The sequence below is a fragment of the Eurosta solidaginis genome, unplaced genomic scaffold, assembly GCF_040869045.1.
Source record: "Eurosta solidaginis isolate ZX-2024a unplaced genomic scaffold, ASM4086904v1 ctg00001458.1, whole genome shotgun sequence".
Taxonomy (NCBI): Eukaryota; Metazoa; Arthropoda; class Insecta; order Diptera; family Tephritidae; genus Eurosta; species Eurosta solidaginis.
This window is the reverse complement of record NW_027137137.1, coordinates 47,125-68,409: the sequence shown is the minus strand read 5'-3', so window position 1 is coordinate 68,409 and position 21,285 is coordinate 47,125. Positions and strand designations below refer to the sequence as shown.

Sequence of the window (21,285 nt, the reverse complement as noted above, 5' to 3'; positions counted from 1 at the left end):
GAAAATTAAATATGCCTCCTAAAACTAGTGGTAAAGCAGCTAAGAAGGCCGGAAAGGCTCAGAAGAATATTACTAAAAACGACAAGAAGAAGAAGCGTAAGAGGAAGGAAAGTTATGCCATCTACATTTATAAAGTGTTGAAACAAGTGCATCCTGATACTGGTATATCGTCGAAAGCCATGAGTATCATGAACAGTTTTGTTAATGACATTTTTGAACGTATTGCTGCTGAAGCATCACGTTTAGCTCATTACAATAAACGTTCAACAATTACTAGTCGCGAAATTCAAACTGCCGTACGCCTATTGTTGCCTGGTGAATTGGCTAAGCATGCCGTCAGTGAGGGTACTAAGGCTGTTACCAAATACACAAGCTCCAAGTAATTTGTGCGACTGAGGAAAATATGCATAAAAGTGAAAAATGTTAACAAAAAGGCCCTTTTCAGGGCCACAAAATATAAATTAACAAAGAGATATGAAATTTCTAAGTCGATGAAAATTTTTAATTTTGTTTTGCAATTGAAACATCAATTTCGAAATTGGTCAGCACGCTAGCTAGGGCGCAATTGAAATTTTTTTATACTTATACTCAAGTATTATGGCGAAGCAAAACTGTAGAAGCGTTTAGTCAGACGTATTGGGTAAATAATTAATTGAATAAATTTTTGATCTTTTTGTTTGTATATTTTGTAGCCCTGAAAAGGGCTTATTGATAATTCAACATTAATGAATGTTGTGTCCTAGTAAATTATCACAAAAAACGCAGCATATTTATTTTTTAGCTGATGCCTTTTTTGTGGTTGGCTTTTTAGTTGCAGCCTTTTTTGGTTTGGCAGCAGTTGCTTTTGTTGCCTTTGGCTTAGCGCTGGCAGATTTCGACTTGGTTGGTTTGGCTTTAACGGCGCCAGTCTTTTTTGCGTCTTTAGCCTTAGATTTCTCACTTTTCTTTTTTTCGGCGGTTTTCTTAGTGGCAACAGCTTTTTTCACTTTTTTCTCACCACTTGCCTTTTTGACACCACTCGACGATTTTTTCTTTAATGTTGCACTATCTTTTTTGGCTTTTGATTTATCAACCGATTTCACAGATTTTGACTTACCATCACTAGATTTAGTGGCTGCAGCTGATAATTTAAATGAACCAGATGCCCCCTTTCCTTTGGTTTGAATCAATTTTCCACTAGTAACAGCCGATTTCAAATAGCGCTTAATAAATGGTGCCAATTTTTGGGCGTCACATTTATATGTTGCACTAATATATTTCTTAATTGCCAAAAGTGATGAGCCACCACGTTCCTTCAAATTCTTAATGGATGCATCTACCATTTGTTGAGTTGGTGGATGAGTGGGAGCAACCGATGGTTTTTTGGGTTTAGTTGCTTTTTTAGCAGCAACTTTCTTCTCAGCAACAGCAGCAGAAGCAGCTACTGGTGAGCTAACATTTGCAACAGCGATTGTGTCAGACATCTTCACTTAATTATTTTATTTAAACGTTTATTAACACTTGAAAATATATCAATATTAAGCACACAAAGCACAAACTCACTATTTATACTTTTTTATACGAGCGCAAAGAAAACGATACTCTGTTTAAAATTTGAGAAGCGCAGCGAAAAGATGGATGACAAATATTCCCATTTCAGTGCTACGTACCATTTACATTTGATAAACTTTTCATTTTAATAAATTAATTAAAATTCAGATATTAAAGGTATTGCAAATATTCATATAAAATTAGATAGCTGAAATGTGCTAGTTTAATATATGAGTTCATTTAAATTGATGAATTTCATATTTTCGGAGTGTCAGGGATTTTAATCAAAACTTTGTACTGATAAAATCGAATTTTTTCTCAATAAAGTGAATTTTCTTAAAATATATTTGTACTAATCAAAATTGTCATTCAAATATATAAAATATATTATATTAGAAATCAAAAAAACTTATCTTCGTTAAGTTTTAACAACAATATTTTATTTTAAAAAATATTTAAATGTTTCTATTGCAACACTAGAGTAACTCTATGTGGTTTCACTTGAAGGCATCTAAAGTTTGGAATTTTAGTCTGAATTGATTATTGATATTGGATGTCTACAACTTATATGTATGTATATTTAAATGACATTTCATGACATTCAAAAAAAATTCTCATTAAATGCTTATTAATTATCAATATGATTGTAATATACATATTTGAACATAATCGGACATCAGAGTCCATTTTAAGTACTATACTAGGTGGATGAGTATGAATTTGTACTACGTAGATTCCTTTTGAATTTAATATGATGAATGCTTATAAGCTTTAAATCAATAATTGATATGGTAACAAATTATAACTAATATTATTATGCACGTAAATGTATGCGCGCGTATGAAATTTTTCCATTGAGTCTATAGAAATTTTAAATTGTATTCCAAGTATTTATTCAATTAAATGCAATTTAATTAAAAAAAAAAAAATCTATGTACATATATACATAAAATAAAAGAAAAAGTTGGATATGCCAACAACACGCGGTGTTCCCAAGCGGTCCCCCATCTAAGTACTAACCGCGCCCGACGCTGCTTAATTTCGGTGATCGGACGAGAACCGATGTATTCAGCGTGGTATGGTCGTTGGCAAATTTTGTTTGCCTAAATCGGTATAAGCATGGCTACTTTAATGTGTATACTTGCAGTTGTGAATTTGTCCTTTTTTTTTAAATGATATAAGTCGACTTAAGTAAATTTTGTTATATACTTTATAGTTTAGTGTATTCAGATACTTTTGCTACTTAAATCCGATTTTTTACAAAAATGAACTTATGCCCTTTTTGTAAAATAAGCCTGCTATTATACACATATTTATATCGCTTGGCTTGTGTCGGGGTATATTCATTTGCATGAGTTTTCATTATGCATACATACGTATGCTACTTAGTGTAAACGAACATTCATACATACATACTACATATGCATGTACATCTTAATAACATATCTTTCTTTTATGTATTGTATTAGAGAAATTTTGAAATCTTTGTTAAAAAATATTGTGGTCCTGAAAAGGACCGTTTGTTTGAATGGGTATTTATTTTGTTTTAATATGTCCGTAAAAATGAATTTAACCGCCGAAACCATACAATGTACGACCTTGCCTTTTCAATGCATATACAACATCCATAGCCGTAACTGTTTTCCTTTTAGCATGTTCAGTATATGTGACTGCATCACGGATAACATTTTCTAAAAATACTTTTAGAACACCACGAGTTTCTTCATATATTAAACCAGATATACGTTTTACGCCACCACGACGTGCTAAACGTCGAATAGCTGGCTTTGTGATACCTTGAATGTTATCACGTAAAACTTTGCGATGACGTTTGGCGCCACCTTTACCTAATCCTTTTCCACCTTTGCCACGACCAGTCATTTTTTCTATTTAGCACTTTTTTTAGCTTTCACAAGAACACTTCACTTGATCACTTCACTTCACAACTAATAGCTGGTTTACCGAAAGTAGCTGCTATTTATACAAAAATCCACAACATTGAGTGAGCTACCATTATGTGCCATAAATATTTCTATCTCATTTTAACTCGCACAATATTGCAACCCTAAAAAAATGAACATATGAAACGTTTTTATGTATTTTATTATATGTATTTTCACACATGGCAGCACTAGGTTTATTAAGTGAAGTGTTCAGTGATCAGTGTTTATTTTAAATTGTGAAAAATAAAAGTGAGAAATGGCTCGTACAAAGCAAACAGCCCGTAAATCGACTGGTGGTAAAGCGCCACGTAAACAGTTGGCCACTAAAGCTGCTCGCAAAAGTGCGCCGGCAACTGGTGGAGTGAAGAAACCGCATCGTTATCGTCCCGGTACAGTCGCTTTGCGTGAAATTCGTCGTTATCAGAAGAGTACCGAACTGTTGATTCGTAAATTGCCATTCCAACGTTTGGTACGTGAAATTGCTCAAGATTTTAAAACTGATTTACGTTTCCAGAGTTCAGCTGTGATGGCATTACAAGAAGCAAGTGAAGCATATTTAGTTGGTTTGTTCGAGGATACAAATTTGTGTGCCATTCATGCAAAACGTGTCACAATTATGCCAAAAGATATTCAATTGGCTAGACGTATACGTGGTGAACGTGCTTAATTCCATATTTTAATAAAAATAAACATTATAAACGGTCCTTTTCAGGACCACAAATTTTTTAAACAACAAAGATCAAAAATAACTGAAGCAACTATCAATTTTTATAATAATAAAATGAAAATTCGTATTCTTGCTATCTTTGATAGTAGCAGCTGTAGTTTTACCCTTAATATGGTGTGTATACCTACTCACGAGTATATACACATTTATTTGCTAAACACATATGTATGTATGTATGCACGGTTGTGTATTTGTACCTTTGGTACGTATGAATACAAGCCACAACTTTTTGCGCCTTTGTCGAGATGCTCATGCAAACATACGTACATATATACATACAATATGTAGTATGCGCGCATACTGTACTTTTTTAATGTTGCTCAGTTTTTTTTTCTGGAAAATGATATAAGTCAACTTTTTTATGAACATTTTCAAACACTATTTTATTAATTGAAGTAGTTGTTAACGCAGATTTCGTTAAAAAAAAAAAAATTTCTAAAAGTTTACTTATGCTCTTTTAAATTTTTCTTTCAAAAAATTTTTTTAAAATAGATAAATACATATATATGACAATATAATTAATCTCTTTGTATATATATTTTGTCGTCCTGAAAAGGACGGTTTTAAATATGGCGTCGTAAGAATATAAATCGACGATTACATCACTTATGCTTTCTTTTCGGTCTTCTTTGGCAAAAGTACAGCTTGAATATTTGGTAAAACACCACCTTGAGCTATGGTAACTCCAGACAATAGTTTATTCAATTCTTCATCGTTACGAATAGCCAATTGTAAATGACGTGGAATAATTCTAGTTTTTTTATTATCACGTGCAGCATTACCAGCCAATTCAAGAACTTCAGCTGCCAAATATTCCATAACAGCAGCTAAATATACTGGAGCACCGGCACCAACACGTTCAGCATAATTGCCTTTACGTAACAAACGATGAATACGACCGACAGGAAATTGAAGGCCAGCACGGTTTGAACGTGACTTTGCCTTTCCCTTTACTTTACCACCTTTACCACGACCAGACATTGTTGTTATATATTTCACTTAATACACTTTTTCACAAATACACACACTAGCTGAATAGCTTGGACACTTTATTCCCTAAACACAAATTGTGCTGCGCTTATATACTTTTTCGTTTGTACATTGAGCTACCCCAATCGCATGTTATCAAATTATAGCCGGCAATTTTTAACGAATAGTTACGAATAGCTTGAATGGTTTGTCGGAAAAAATATACTTAAAGGTGTGCATTTTAACACTTAGAAAATATTAAAAAGTGTTAGTGATAGTGAAGTGATTTTGTGAAAATTAAATATGCCTCCTAAAACTAGTGGTAAAGCAGCTAAGAAGGCCGGAAAGGCTCAGAAGAATATTACTAAAAACGACAAGAAGAAGAAGCGTAAGAGGAAGGAAAGTTATGCCATCTACATTTATAAAGTGTTGAAACAAGTGCATCCTGATACTGGTATATCGTCGAAAGCCATGAGTATCATGAACAGTTTTGTTAATGACATTTTTGAACGTATTGCTGCTGAAGCATCACGTTTAGCTCATTACAATAAACGTTCAACAATTACTAGTCGCGAAATTCAAACTGCCGTACGCCTATTGTTGCCTGGTGAATTGGCTAAGCATGCCGTCAGTGAGGGTACTAAGGCTGTTACCAAATACACAAGCTCCAAGTAATTTGTGCGACTGAGGAAAATATGCATAAAAGTGAAAAATGTTAACAAAAAGGCCCTTTTCAGGGCCACAAAATATAAATTAACAAAGAGATATGAAATTTCTAAGTCGATGAAAATTTTTAATTTTGTTTTGCAATTGAAACATCAATTTCGAAATTGGTCAGCACGCTAGCTAGGGCGCAATTGAAATTTTTTTATACTTATACTCAAGTATTATGGCGAAGCAAAACTGTAGAAGCGTTTAGTCAGACGTATTGGGTAAATAATTAATTGAATAAATTTTTGATCTTTTTGTTTGTATATTTTGTAGCCCTGAAAAGGGCTTATTGATAATTCAACATTAATGAATGTTGTGTCCTAGTAAATTATCACAAAAAACGCAGCATATTTATTTTTTAGCTGATGCCTTTTTTGTGGTTGGCTTTTTAGTTGCAGCCTTTTTTGGTTTGGCAGCAGTTGCTTTTGTTGCCTTTGGCTTAGCGCTGGCAGATTTCGACTTGGTTGGTTTGGCTTTAACGGCGCCAGTCTTTTTTGCGTCTTTAGCCTTAGATTTCTCACTTTTCTTTTTTTCGGCGGTTTTCTTAGTGGCAACAGCTTTTTTCACTTTTTTCTCACCACTTGCCTTTTTGACACCACTCGACGATTTTTTCTTTAATGTTGCACTATCTTTTTTGGCTTTTGATTTATCAACCGATTTCACAGATTTTGACTTACCATCACTAGATTTAGTGGCTGCAGCTGATAATTTAAATGAACCAGATGCCCCCTTTCCTTTGGTTTGAATCAATTTTCCACTAGTAACAGCCGATTTCAAATAGCGCTTAATAAATGGTGCCAATTTTTGGGCGTCACATTTATATGTTGCACTAATATATTTCTTAATTGCCAAAAGTGATGAGCCACCACGTTCCTTCAAATTCTTAATGGATGCATCTACCATTTGTTGAGTTGGTGGATGAGTGGGAGCAACCGATGGTTTTTTGGGTTTAGTTGCTTTTTTAGCAGCAACTTTCTTCTCAGCAACAGCAGCAGAAGCAGCTACTGGTGAGCTAACATTTGCAACAGCGATTGTGTCAGACATCTTCACTTAATTATTTTATTTAAACGTTTATTAACACTTGAAAATATATCAATATTAAGCACACAAAGCACAAACTCACTATTTATACTTTTTTATACGAGCGCAAAGAAAACGATACTCTGTTTAAAATTTGAGAAGCGCAGCGAAAAGATGGATGACAAATATTCCCATTTCAGTGCTACGTACCATTTACATTTGATAAACTTTTCATTTTAATAAATTAATTAAAATTCAGATATTAAAGGTATTGCAAATATTCATATAAAATTAGATAGCTGAAATGTGCTAGTTTAATATATGAGTTCATTTAAATTGATGAATTTCATATTTTCGGAGTGTCAGGGATTTTAATCAAAACTTTGTACTGATAAAATCGAATTTTTTCTCAATAAAGTGAATTTTCTTAAAATATATTTGTACTAATCAAAATTGTCATTCAAATATATAAAATATATTATATTAGAAATCAAAAAAACTTATCTTCGTTAAGTTTTAATAACAATATTTTATTTTAAAAAATATTTAAATGTTTCTATTGCAACACTAGAGTAACTCTATGTGGTTTCACTTGAAGGTATCTAAAGTTTGGAATTTTAGTCTGAATTGATTATTGATATTGGATGTCTACAACTTATATGTATGTATATTTAAATGACATTTCATGACATTCAAAAAAAATTCTCATTAAATGCTTATTAATTATCAATATGATTGTAATATACATATTTGAACATAATCGGACATCAGAGTCCATTTTAAGTACTATACTAGGTGGATGAGTATGAATTTGTACTACGTAGATTCCTTTTGAATTTAATATGATGAATGCTTATAAGCTTTAAATCAATAATTGATATGGTAACAAATTATAACTAATATTATTATGCACGTAAATGTATGCGCGCGTATGAAATTTTTCCATTGAGTCTATAGAAATTTTAAATTGTATTCCAAGTATTTATTCAATTAAATGCAATTTAATTAAAAAAAAAAAAATCTATGTACATATATACATAAAATAAAAGAAAAAGTTGGATATGCCAACAACACGCGGTGTTCCCAAGCGGTCCCCCATCTAAGTACTAACCGCGCCCGACGCTGCTTAATTTCGGTGATCGGACGAGAACCGATGTATTCAGCGTGGTATGGTCGTTGGCAAATTTTGTTTGCCTAAATCGGTATAAGCATGGCTACTTTAATGTGTATACTTGCAGTTGTGAATTTGTCCTTTTTTTTTAAATGATATAAGTCGACTTAAGTAAATTTTGTTATATACTTTATAGTTTAGTGTATTCAGATACTTTTGCTACTTAAATCCGATTTTTTACAAAAATGAACTTATGCCCTTTTTGTAAAATAAGCCTGCTATTATACACATATTTATATCGCTTGGCTTGTGTCGGGGTATATTCATTTGCATGAGTTTTCATTATGCATACATACGTATGCTACTTAGTGTAAACGAACATTCATACATACATACTACATATGCATGTACATCTTAATAACATATCTTTCTTTTATGTATTGTATTAGAGAAATTTTGAAATCTTTGTTAAAAAATATTGTGGTCCTGAAAAGGACCGTTTGTTTGAATGGGTATTTATTTTGTTTTAATATGTCCGTAAAAATGAATTTAACCGCCGAAACCATACAATGTACGACCTTGCCTTTTCAATGCATATACAACATCCATAGCCGTAACTGTTTTCCTTTTAGCATGTTCAGTATATGTGACTGCATCACGGATAACATTTTCTAAAAATACTTTTAGAACACCACGAGTTTCTTCATATATTAAACCAGATATACGTTTTACGCCACCACGACGTGCTAAACGTCGAATAGCTGGCTTTGTGATACCTTGGATGTTATCACGTAAAACTTTGCGATGACGTTTGGCGCCACCTTTACCTAATCCTTTTCCACCTTTGCCACGACCAGTCATTTTTTCTATTTAGCACTTTTTTTAGCTTTCACAAGAACACTTCACTTGATCACTTCACTTCAAAACTAATAGCTGGTTTACCGAAAGTAGCTGCTATTTATACAAAAATCCACAACATTGAGTGAGCTACCATTATGTGCCATAAATATTTCTATCTCATTTTAACTCGCACAATATTGCAACCCTAAAAAAATGAACATATGAAACGTTTTTATGTATTTTATTATATGTATTTTCACACATGTCAGCACTAGGTTTATTAAGTGAAGTGTTCAGTGATCAGTGTTTATTTTAAATTGTGAAAAATAAAAGTGAGAAATGGCTCGTACAAAGCAAACAGCCCGTAAATCGACTGGTGGTAAAGCGCCACGTAAACAGTTGGCCACTAAAGCTGCTCGCAAAAGTGCGCCGGCAACTGGTGGAGTGAAGAAACCGCATCGTTATCGTCCCGGTACAGTCGCTTTGCGTGAAATTCGTCGTTATCAGAAGAGTACCGAACTGTTGATTCGTAAATTGCCATTCCAACGTTTGGTACGTGAAATTGCTCAAGATTTTAAAACTGATTTACGTTTCCAGAGTTCAGCTGTGATGGCATTACAAGAAGCAAGTGAAGCATATTTAGTTGGTTTGTTCGAGGATACAAATTTGTGTGCCATTCATGCAAAACGTGTCACAATTATGCCAAAAGATATTCAATTGGCTAGACGTATACGTGGTGAACGTGCTTAATTCCATATTTTAATAAAAATAAACATTATAAACGGTCCTTTTCAGGACCACAAATTTTTTAAACAACAAAGATCAAAAATAACTGAAGCAACTATCAATTTTTATAATAATAAAATGAAAATTCGTATTCTTGCTATCTTTGATAGTAGCAGCTGTAGTTTTACCCTTAATATGGTGTGTATACCTACTCACGAGTATATACACATTTATTTGCTAAACACATATGTATGTATGTATGCACGGTTGTGTATTTGTACCTTTGGTACGTATGAATACAAGCCACAACTTTTTGCGCCTTTGTCGAGATGCTCATGCAAACATACGTACATATATACATACAATATGTAGTATGCGCGCATACTGTACTTTTTTAATGTTGCTCAGTTTTTTTTTCTGGAAAATGATATAAGTCAACTTTTTTATGAACATTTTCAAACACTATTTTATTAATTGAAGTAGTTGTTAACGCAGATTTCGTTAAAAAAAAAAAAATTTCTAAAAGTTTACTTATGCTCTTTTAAATTTTTCTTTCAAAAAATTTTTTTAAAATAGATAAATACATATATATGACAATATAATTAATCTCTTTGTATATATATTTTGTCGTCCTGAAAAGGACGGTTTTAAATATGGCGTCGTAAGAATATAAATCGACGATTACATCACTTATGCTTTCTTTTCGGTCTTCTTTGGCAAAAGTACAGCTTGAATATTTGGTAAAACACCACCTTGAGCTATGGTAACTCCAGACAATAGTTTATTCAATTCTTCATCGTTACGAATAGCCAATTGTAAATGACGTGGAATAATTCTAGTTTTTTTATTATCACGTGCAGCATTACCAGCCAATTCAAGAACTTCAGCTGCCAAATATTCCATAACAGCAGCTAAATATACTGGAGCACCGGCACCAACACGTTCAGCATAATTGCCTTTACGTAACAAACGATGAATACGACCGACAGGAAATTGAAGGCCAGCACGGTTTGAACGTGACTTTGCCTTTCCCTTTACTTTACCACCTTTACCACGACCAGACATTGTTGTTATATATTTCACTTAATACACTTTTTCACAAATACACACACTAGCTGAATAGCTTGGACACTTTATTCCCTAAACACAAATTGTGCTGCGCTTATATACTTTTTCGTTTGTACATTGAGCTACCCCAATCGCATGTTATCAAATTATAGCCGGCAATTTTTAACGAATAGTTACGAATAGCTTGAATGGTTTGTCGGAAAAAATATACTTAAAGGTGTGCATTTTAACACTTAGAAAATATTAAAAAGTGTTAGTGATAGTGAAGTGATTTTGTGAAAATTAAATATGCCTCCTAAAACTAGTGGTAAAGCAGCTAAGAAGGCCGGAAAGGCTCAGAAGAATATTACTAAAAACGACAAGAAGAAGAAGCGTAAGAGGAAGGAAAGTTATGCCATCTACATTTATAAAGTGTTGAAACAAGTGCATCCTGATACTGGTATATCGTCGAAAGCCATGAGTATCATGAACAGTTTTGTTAATGACATTTTTGAACGTATTGCTGCTGAAGCATCACGTTTAGCTCATTACAATAAACGTTCAACAATTACTAGTCGCGAAATTCAAACTGCCGTACGCCTATTGTTGCCTGGTGAATTGGCTAAGCATGCCGTCAGTGAGGGTACTAAGGCTGTTACCAAATACACAAGCTCCAAGTAATTTGTGCGACTGAGGAAAATATGCATAAAAGTGAAAAATGTTAACAAAAAGGCCCTTTTCAGGGCCACAAAATATAAATTAACAAAGAGATATGAAATTTCTAAGTCGATGAAAATTTTTAATTTTGTTTTGCAATTGAAACATCAATTTCGAAATTGGTCAGCACGCTAGCTAGGGCGCAATTGAAATTTTTTTATACTTATACTCAAGTATTATGGCGAAGCAAAACTGTAGAAGCGTTTAGTCAGACGTATTGGGTAAATAATTAATTGAATAAATTTTTGATCTTTTTGTTTGTATATTTTGTAGCCCTGAAAAGGGCTTATTGATAATTCAACATTAATGAATGTTGTGTCCTAGTAAATTATCACAAAAAACGCAGCATATTTATTTTTTAGCTGATGCCTTTTTTGTGGTTGGCTTTTTAGTTGCAGCCTTTTTTGGTTTGGCAGCAGTTGCTTTTGTTGCCTTTGGCTTAGCGCTGGCAGATTTCGACTTGGTTGGTTTGGCTTTAACGGCGCCAGTCTTTTTTGCGTCTTTAGCCTTAGATTTCTCACTTTTCTTTTTTTCGGCGGTTTTCTTAGTGGCAACAGCTTTTTTCACTTTTTTCTCACCACTTGCCTTTTTGACACCACTCGACGATTTTTTCTTTAATGTTGCACTATCTTTTTTGGCTTTTGATTTATCAACCGATTTCACAGATTTTGACTTACCATCACTAGATTTAGTGGCTGCAGCTGATAATTTAAATGAACCAGATGCCCCCTTTCCTTTGGTTTGAATCAATTTTCCACTAGTAACAGCCGATTTCAAATAGCGCTTAATAAATGGTGCCAATTTTTGGGCGTCACATTTATATGTTGCACTAATATATTTCTTAATTGCCAAAAGTGATGAGCCACCACGTTCCTTCAAATTCTTAATGGATGCATCTACCATTTGTTGAGTTGGTGGATGAGTGGGAGCAACCGATGGTTTTTTGGGTTTAGTTGCTTTTTTAGCAGCAACTTTCTTCTCAGCAACAGCAGCAGAAGCAGCTACTGGTGAGCTAACATTTGCAACAGCGATTGTGTCAGACATCTTCACTTAATTATTTTATTTAAACGTTTATTAACACTTGAAAATATATCAATATTAAGCACACAAAGCACAAACTCACTATTTATACTTTTTTATACGAGCGCAAAGAAAACGATACTCTGTTTAAAATTTGAGAAGCGCAGCGAAAAGATGGATGACAAATATTCCCATTTCAGTGCTACGTACCATTTACATTTGATAAACTTTTCATTTTAATAAATTAATTAAAATTCAGATATTAAAGGTATTGCAAATATTCATATAAAATTAGATAGCTGAAATGTGCTAGTTTAATATATGAGTTCATTTAAATTGATGAATTTCATATTTTCGGAGTGTCAGGGATTTTAATCAAAACTTTGTACTGATAAAATCGAATTTTTTCTCAATAAAGTGAATTTTCTTAAAATATATTTGTACTAATCAAAATTGTCATTCAAATATATAAAATATATTATATTAGAAATCAAAAAAACTTATCTTCGTTAAGTTTTAACAACAATATTTTATTTTAAAAAATATTTAAATGTTTCTATTGCAACACTAGAGTAACTCTATGTGGTTTCACTTGAAGGCATCTAAAGTTTGGAATTTTAGTCTGAATTGATTATTGATATTGGATGTCTACAACTTATATGTATGTATATTTAAATGACATTTCATGACATTCAAAAAAAATTCTCATTAAATGCTTATTAATTATCAATATGATTGTAATATACATATTTGAACATAATCGGACATCAGAGTCCATTTTAAGTACTATACTAGGTGGATGAGTATGAATTTGTACTACGTAGATTCCTTTTGAATTTAATATGATGAATGCTTATAAGCTTTAAATCAATAATTGATATGGTAACAAATTATAACTAATATTATTATGCACGTAAATGTATGCGCGCGTATGAAATTTTTCCATTGAGTCTATAGAAATTTTAAATTGTATTCCAAGTATTTATTCAATTAAATGCAATTTAATTAAAAAAAAAAAAATCTATGTACATATATACATAAAATAAAAGAAAAAGTTGGATATGCCAACAACACGCGGTGTTCCCAAGCGGTCCCCCATCTAAGTACTAACCGCGCCCGACGCTGCTTAATTTCGGTGATCGGACGAGAACCGATGTATTCAGCGTGGTATGGTCGTTGGCAAATTTTGTTTGCCTAAATCGGTATAAGCATGGCTACTTTAATGTGTATACTTGCAGTTGTGAATTTGTCCTTTTTTTTTAAATGATATAAGTCGACTTAAGTAAATTTTGTTATATACTTTATAGTTTAGTGTATTCAGATACTTTTGCTACTTAAATCCGATTTTTTACAAAAATGAACTTATGCCCTTTTTGTAAAATAAGCCTGCTATTATACACATATTTATATCGCTTGGCTTGTGTCGGGGTATATTCATTTGCATGAGTTTTCATTATGCATACATACGTATGCTACTTAGTGTAAACGAACATTCATACATACATACTACATATGCATGTACATCTTAATAACATATCTTTCTTTTATGTATTGTATTAGAGAAATTTTGAAATCTTTGTTAAAAAATATTGTGGTCCTGAAAAGGACCGTTTGTTTGAATGGGTATTTATTTTGTTTTAATATGTCCGTAAAAATGAATTTAACCGCCGAAACCATACAATGTACGACCTTGCCTTTTCAATGCATATACAACATCCATAGCCGTAACTGTTTTCCTTTTAGCATGTTCAGTATATGTGACTGCATCACGGATAACATTTTCTAAAAATACTTTTAGAACACCACGAGTTTCTTCATATATTAAACCAGATATACGTTTTACGCCACCACGACGTGCTAAACGTCGAATAGCTGGCTTTGTGATACCTTGGATGTTATCACGTAAAACTTTGCGATGACGTTTGGCGCCACCTTTACCTAATCCTTTTCCACCTTTGCCACGACCAGTCATTTTTTCTATTTAGCACTTTTTTTAGCTTTCACAAGAACACTTCACTTGATCACTTCACTTCACAACTAATAGCTGGTTTACCGAAAGTAGCTGCTATTTATACAAAAATCCACAACATTGAGTGAGCTACCATTATGTGCCATAAATATTTCTATCTCATTTTAACTCGCACAATATTGCAACCCTAAAAAAATGAACATATGAAACGTTTTTATGTATTTTATTATATGTATTTTCACACATGGCAGCACTAGGTTTATTAAGTGAAGTGTTCAGTGATCAGTGTTTATTTTAAATTGTGAAAAATAAAAGTGAGAAATGGCTCGTACAAAGCAAACAGCCCGTAAATCGACTGGTGGTAAAGCGCCACGTAAACAGTTGGCCACTAAAGCTGCTCGCAAAAGTGCGCCGGCAACTGGTGGAGTGAAGAAACCGCATCGTTATCGTCCCGGTACAGTCGCTTTGCGTGAAATTCGTCGTTATCAGAAGAGTACCGAACTGTTGATTCGTAAATTGCCATTCCAACGTTTGGTACGTGAAATTGCTCAAGATTTTAAAACTGATTTACGTTTCCAGAGTTCAGCTGTGATGGCATTACAAGAAGCAAGTGAAGCATATTTAGTTGGTTTGTTCGAGGATACAAATTTGTGTGCCATTCATGCAAAACGTGTCACAATTATGCCAAAAGATATTCAATTGGCTAGACGTATACGTGGTGAACGTGCTTAATTCCATATTTTAATAAAAATAAACATTATAAACGGTCCTTTTCAGGACCACAAATTTTTTAAACAACAAAGATCAAAAATAACTGAAGCAACTATCAATTTTTATAATAATAAAATGAAAATTCGTATTCTTGCTATCTTTGATAGTAGCAGCTGTAGTTTTACCCTTAATATGGTGTGTATACCTACTCACGAGTATATACACATTTATTTGCTAAACACATATGTATGTATGTATGCACGGTTGTGTATTTGTACCTTTGGTACGTATGAATACAAGCCACAACTTTTTGCGCCTTTGTCGAGATGCTCATGCAAACATACGTACATATATACATACAATATGTAGTATGCGCGCATACTGTACTTTTTTAATGTTGCTCAGTTTTTTTTTCTGGAAAATGATATAAGTCAACTTTTTTATGAACATTTTCAAACACTATTTTATTAATTGAAGTAGTTGTTAACGCAGATTTCGTTAAAAAAAAAAAAATTTCTAAAAGTTTACTTATGCTCTTTTAAATTTTTCTTTCAAAAAATTTTTTTAAAATAGATAAATACATATATATGACAATATAATTAATCTCTTTGTATATATATTTTGTCGTCCTGAAAAGGACGGTTTTAAATATGGCGTCGTAAGAATATAAATCGACGATTACATCACTTATGCTTTCTTTTCGGTCTTCTTTGGCAAAAGTACAGCTTGAATATTTGGTAAAACACCACCTTGAGCTATGGTAACTCCAGACAATAGTTTATTCAATTCTTCATCGTTACGAATAGCCAATTGTAAATGACGTGGAATAATTCTAGTTTTTTTATTATCACGTGCAGCATTACCAGCCAATTCAAGAACTTCAGCTGCCAAATATTCCATAACAGCAGCTAAATATACTGGAGCACCGGCACCAACACGTTCAGCATAATTGCCTTTACGTAACAAACGATGAATACGACCGACAGGAAATTGAAGGCCAGCACGGTTTGAACGTGACTTTGCCTTTCCCTTTACTTTACCACCTTTACCGCGACCAGACATTGTTGTTATATATTTCACTTAATACACTTTTTCACAAATACACACACTAGCTGAATAGCTTGGACACTTTATTCCCTAAACACAAATTGTGCTGCGCTTATATACTTTTTCGTTTGTACATTGAGCTACCCCAATCGCATGTTATCAAATTATTGCCAGCAATTTTTAACGAATCGTTACGAATAGCTTGAATGGTTTGTCGGAAAAAATATACTTAAAGGTGTGCATTTTAACACTTAGAAAATATTAAAAAGTGTTAGTGATAGTGAAGTGATTTTGTGAAAATTAAATATGCCTCCTAAAACTAGTGGTAAAGCAGCTAAGAAGGCCGGAAAGGCTCAGAAGAATATTACTAAAAACGACAAGAAGAAGAAGCGTAAGAGGAAGGAAAGTTATGCCATCTACATTTATAAAGTGTTGAAACAAGTGCATCCTGATACTGGTATATCGTCGAAAGCCATGAGTATCATGAACAGTTTTGTTAATGACATTTTTGAACGTATTGCTGCTGAAGCATCACGTTTAGCTCATTACAATAAACGTTCAACAATTACTAGTCGCGAAATTCAAACTGCCGTACGCCTATTGTTGCCTGGTGAATTGGCTAAGCATGCCGTCAGTGAGGGTACTAAGGCTGTTACCAAATACACAAGCTCCAAGTAATTTGTGCGACTGAGGAAAATATGCATAAAAGTGAAAAATGTTAACAAAAAGGCCCTTTTCAGGGCCACAAAATATAAATTAACAAAGAGATATGAAATTTCTAAGTCGATGAAAATTTTTAATTTTGTTTTGCAATTGAAACATCAATTTCGAAATTGGTCAGCACGCTAGCTAGGGCGCAATTGAAATTTTTTTATACTTATACTCAAGTATTATGGCGAAGCAAAACTGTAGAAGCGTTTAGTCAGACGTATTGGGTAAATAATTAATTGAATAAATTTTTGATCTTTTTGTTTGTATATTTTGTAGCCCTGAAAAGGGCTTATTGATAATTCAACATTAATGAATGTTGTGTCCTTGTAAATTATCACAAAAAACGCAGCATATTTATTTTTTAGCTGATGCCTTTTTTGTGGTTGGCTTTTTAGTTGCAGCCTTTTTTGGTTTGGCAGCAGTTGCTTTTGTTGCCTTTGGCTTAGCGCTGGCAGATTTCGACTTGGTTGGTTTGGCTTTAACGGCGCCAGTCTTTTTTGCGTCTTTAGCCTTAGATTTCTCACTTTTATTTTTTTCGGCGGTTTTCTTAGTGGCAACAGCTTTTTTCACTTTTTTCTCACCACTTGCCTTTTTGACACCACTCGACGATTTTTTCTTTAATGTTGCACTAATTTTTTTGGCTTTTGATTTATCAACCGATTTCACAGATTTTGACTTACCATCACTAGATTTAGTGGCTGCAGCTGATAATTTAAATGAACCAGATGCCCCCTTTCCTTTGGTTTGAATCAATTTTCCACTAGTAACAGCCGATTTCAAATAGCGCTTAATAAATGGTGCCAATTTTTGGGCGTCACATTTATATGTTGCACTAATATATTTCTTAATTGCCAAAAGTGATGAGCCACCACGTTCCTTCAAATTCTTAATGGATGCATCTACCATTTGTTGAGTTGGTGGATGAGTGGGAGCAACCGATGGTTTTTTGGGTTTAGTTGCTTTTTTAGCAGCAACTTTCTTCTCAGCAACAGCAGCAGAAGCAGCTACTGGTGAGCTAACATTTGCAACAGCGATTGTGTCAGACATCTTCACTTAATTATTTTATTTAAACGTTTATTAACACTTGAAAATATATCAATATTAAGCACACAAAGCACAAACTCACTATTTATACTTTTTTATACGAGCGCAAAGAAAACGATACTCTGTTTAAAATTTGAGAAGCGCAGCGAAAAGATGGATGACAAATATTCCCATTTCAGTGCTACGTACCATTTACATTTGATAAACTTTTCATTTTAATAAATTAATTAAAATTCAGATATTAAAGGTATTGCAAATATTCATATAAAATTAGATAGCTGAAATGTGCTAGTTTAATATATGAGTTCATTTAAATTGATGAATTTCATATTTTCGGAGTGTCAGGGATTTTAATCAAAACTTTGTACTGATAAAATCGAATTTTTTCTCAATAAAGTGAATTTTCTTAAAATATATTTGTACTAATCAAAATTTTCATTCAAATATATAAAATATATTATATTAGAAATCAAAAAAACTTATCTTCGTTAAGTTTTAATAACAATATTTTATTTTAAAAAATATTTAAATGTTTCTATTGCAACACTAGAGTAACTCTATGTGGCTTCACTTGAAGGCATCTAAAGTTTTGAATTTTAGTCTGAATTGATTATTGATATTGGATGTCTACAACTTATATGTATGTATATTTAAATGACATTTCATGACATTCAAAAAAAAATTCTCATTAAATGCTTATTAATTATCAATATGATTGTAATATACATATTTGAACATAATCGGACATCAGAGTCCATTTTAAGTACTATACTAGGTGGATGAGTATGAATTTGTACTACGTAGATTCCTTTTGAATTTAATATGATGAATGCTTATAAGCTTTAAATCAATAATTGATATGGTAACAAATTATAACTAATATTATTATGCACGTAAATGTATGCGCGCGTATGAAATTTTTCCATTGAGTCTATAGAAATTTTAAATTGTATTCCAAGTATTTATTCAATTAAATGCAATTTAATTAAAAAAAAAAAAAATCGATGTACATATATACATAAAATAAAAGAAAAAGTTGGATATGCCAACAACACGCGGTGTTCCCAAGCGGTCCCCCATCTAAGTACTAACCGCGCCCGACGCTGCTTAATTTCGGTGATCGGACGAGAACCGATGTATTCAGCGTGGTATGGTCGTTGGCAAATTTTGTTTGCCTAAATCGGTATAAGCATGGCTACTTTAATGTGTATACTTGCAGTTGTGAATTTGTCCTTTTTTTTTTAAATGATATAAGTCGACTTAAGTAAATTTTGTTATATACTTTATAGTTTAGTGTATTCAGATACTTTTGCTACTTAAATCCGATTTTTTACAAAAATGAACTTATGCACTTTTTGTAAAATAAGCCTGCTATTATACACATATTTATATCGCTTGGCTTGTGTCGGGGTATATTCATTTGCATGAGTTTTCATTATGCATACATACGTATGCTACTTAGTGTAAACGAACATTCATACATACATACTACATATGCATGTACATCTTAATAATATATCTTTCTTTTATGTATTGTATTAGAGAAATTTTGAAATCTTTGTTAAAAAATATTGTGGTCCTGAAAAGGACCGTTTGTTTGAATGGGTATTTATTTTGTTTTAATATGTCCGTAAAAATGAATTTAACCGCCGAAACCATACAATGTACGACCTTGCCTCTTCAATGCATATACAACATCCATAGCCGTAACTGTTTTCCTTTTAGCATGTTCAGTATATGTGACTGCATCACGGATAACATTTTCTAAAAATACTTTTAGAACACCACGAGTTTCTTCATATATTAAACCAGATATACGTTTTACGCCACCACGACGTGCTAAACGTCGAATAGCTGGCTTTGTGATACCTTGGATGTTATCACGTAAAACTTTGCGATGACGTTTGGCGCCACCTTTACCTAATCCTTTTCCACCTTTGCCACGACCAGTCATTTTTTCTATTTAGCACTTTTTTTAGCTTTCACAAGAACACTTCACTTGATCACTTCACTTCACAACTAATAGCTGGTTTACCGAAAGTAGCTGCTATTTATACAAAAATCCACAACATTGAGTGAGCTACCATTATGTGCCATAAATATTTCTATCTCATTTTAACTCGCACAATATTGCAACCCTAAAAAAATGAACATATGAAACGTTTTTATGTATTTTATTATATGTATTTTCACACATGTCAGCACTAGGTTTATTAAGTGAAGTGTTCAGTGATCAGTGTTTATTTTAAATTGTGAAAAATAAAAGTGAGAAATGGCTCGTACAAAGCAAACAGCCCGTAAATCGACTGGTGGTAAAGCGCCACGTAAACAGTTGGCCACTAAAGCTGCTCGCAAAAGTGCGCCGGCAACTGGTGGAGTGAAGAAACCGCATCGTTATCGTCCCGGTACAGTCGCTTTGCGTGAAATTCGTCGTTATCAGAAGAGTACCGAACTGTTGATTCGTAAATTGCCATTCCAACGTTTGGTACGTGAAATTGCTCAAGATTTTAAAACTGATTTACGTTTCCAGAGTTCAGCTGTGATGGCATTACAAGAAGCAAGTGAAGCATATTTAGTTGGTTTGTTCGAGGATACAAATTTGTGTGCCATTCATGCAAAACGTGTCACAATTATGCCAAAAGATATTCAATTGGCTAGACGTATACGTGGTGAACGTGCTTAATTCCATATTTTAATAAAAATAAACATTATAAACGGTCCTTTTCAGGACCACAAATTTTTTAAACAACAAAGATCAAAAATAACTGAAGCAACTATCAATTTTTATAATAATAAAATGAAAATTCGTATTCTTGCTATCTTTGATAGTAGCAGCTGTAGTTTTACCCTTAATATGGTGTGTATACCTACTCACGAGTATATACACATTTATTTGCTAAACACATATGTATGTATGTATGCACGGTTGTACCTTTGGTACGTATGAATACAAGCCACAACTTTTTGCGCCTTTGTCGAGATGCTCATGCAAACATACGTACATATATACATACAATATGTAGTATGCGCGCATACTGTACTTTTTTAATGTTGCTGTTTTTTTTTTCTGGAAAATGATATAAGTCAACTTTTTTATGAACATTTTCAAACACTATTTTATTAATTGAAGTAGTTGTTAACGCAGATTTCGTTAAAAAAAAAAAATTTCTAAAAGTTTACTTATGCTCTTTTAAATTTTTCTTTCAAAAAATTGTTTTAAAATAGATAAATACATATATATGACAATATAATTAATCTCTTTGTATATATATTTTGTCGTCCTGAAAAGGACGGTTTTAAATATGGCGTCGTAAGAATATAAATCGACGATTACATCACTTATGCTTTCTTTTCGGTCTTCTTTGGCAAAAGTACAGCTTGAATATTTGGTAAAACACCACCTTGAGCTATGGTAACTCCAGACAATAGTTTATTCAATTCT

General features: G+C 32.8%; 4 non-coding genes and 2 pseudogenes across 4 annotated transcripts; 2 read left to right on the top strand and 4 right to left on the bottom strand.

The window, feature by feature from the left end:
• Positions 1-2,501: 2,501 nt before the first annotated feature.
• LOC137236202 (5S ribosomal RNA) lies at positions 2,502-2,620 on the bottom strand. The gene has a single exon (XR_010948298.1). It is a non-coding gene; the product is annotated as a 5S ribosomal RNA (ribosomal RNA).
• Positions 2,621-3,729: 1,109 nt separating this feature from the next.
• Positions 3,730-9,601, top strand: LOC137236184 (uncharacterized; annotated as a pseudogene).
• LOC137236201 (5S ribosomal RNA) lies at positions 7,963-8,081 on the bottom strand. The gene has a single exon (XR_010948297.1). It is a non-coding gene; the product is annotated as a 5S ribosomal RNA (ribosomal RNA).
• A 3,822-nt stretch (positions 9,602-13,423) lies between the features above and the next one.
• Positions 13,424-13,542, bottom strand: LOC137236200 (5S ribosomal RNA). Its single transcript, XR_010948296.1, has one exon. It is a non-coding gene; the product is annotated as a 5S ribosomal RNA (ribosomal RNA).
• Positions 13,543-14,651: 1,109 nt separating this feature from the next.
• Positions 14,652-20,526, top strand: LOC137236185 (uncharacterized; annotated as a pseudogene).
• Positions 18,887-19,005, bottom strand: LOC137236199 (5S ribosomal RNA). Its single transcript, XR_010948295.1, has one exon. It is a non-coding gene; the product is annotated as a 5S ribosomal RNA (ribosomal RNA).
• Positions 20,527-21,285: the final 759 nt, after the last annotated feature.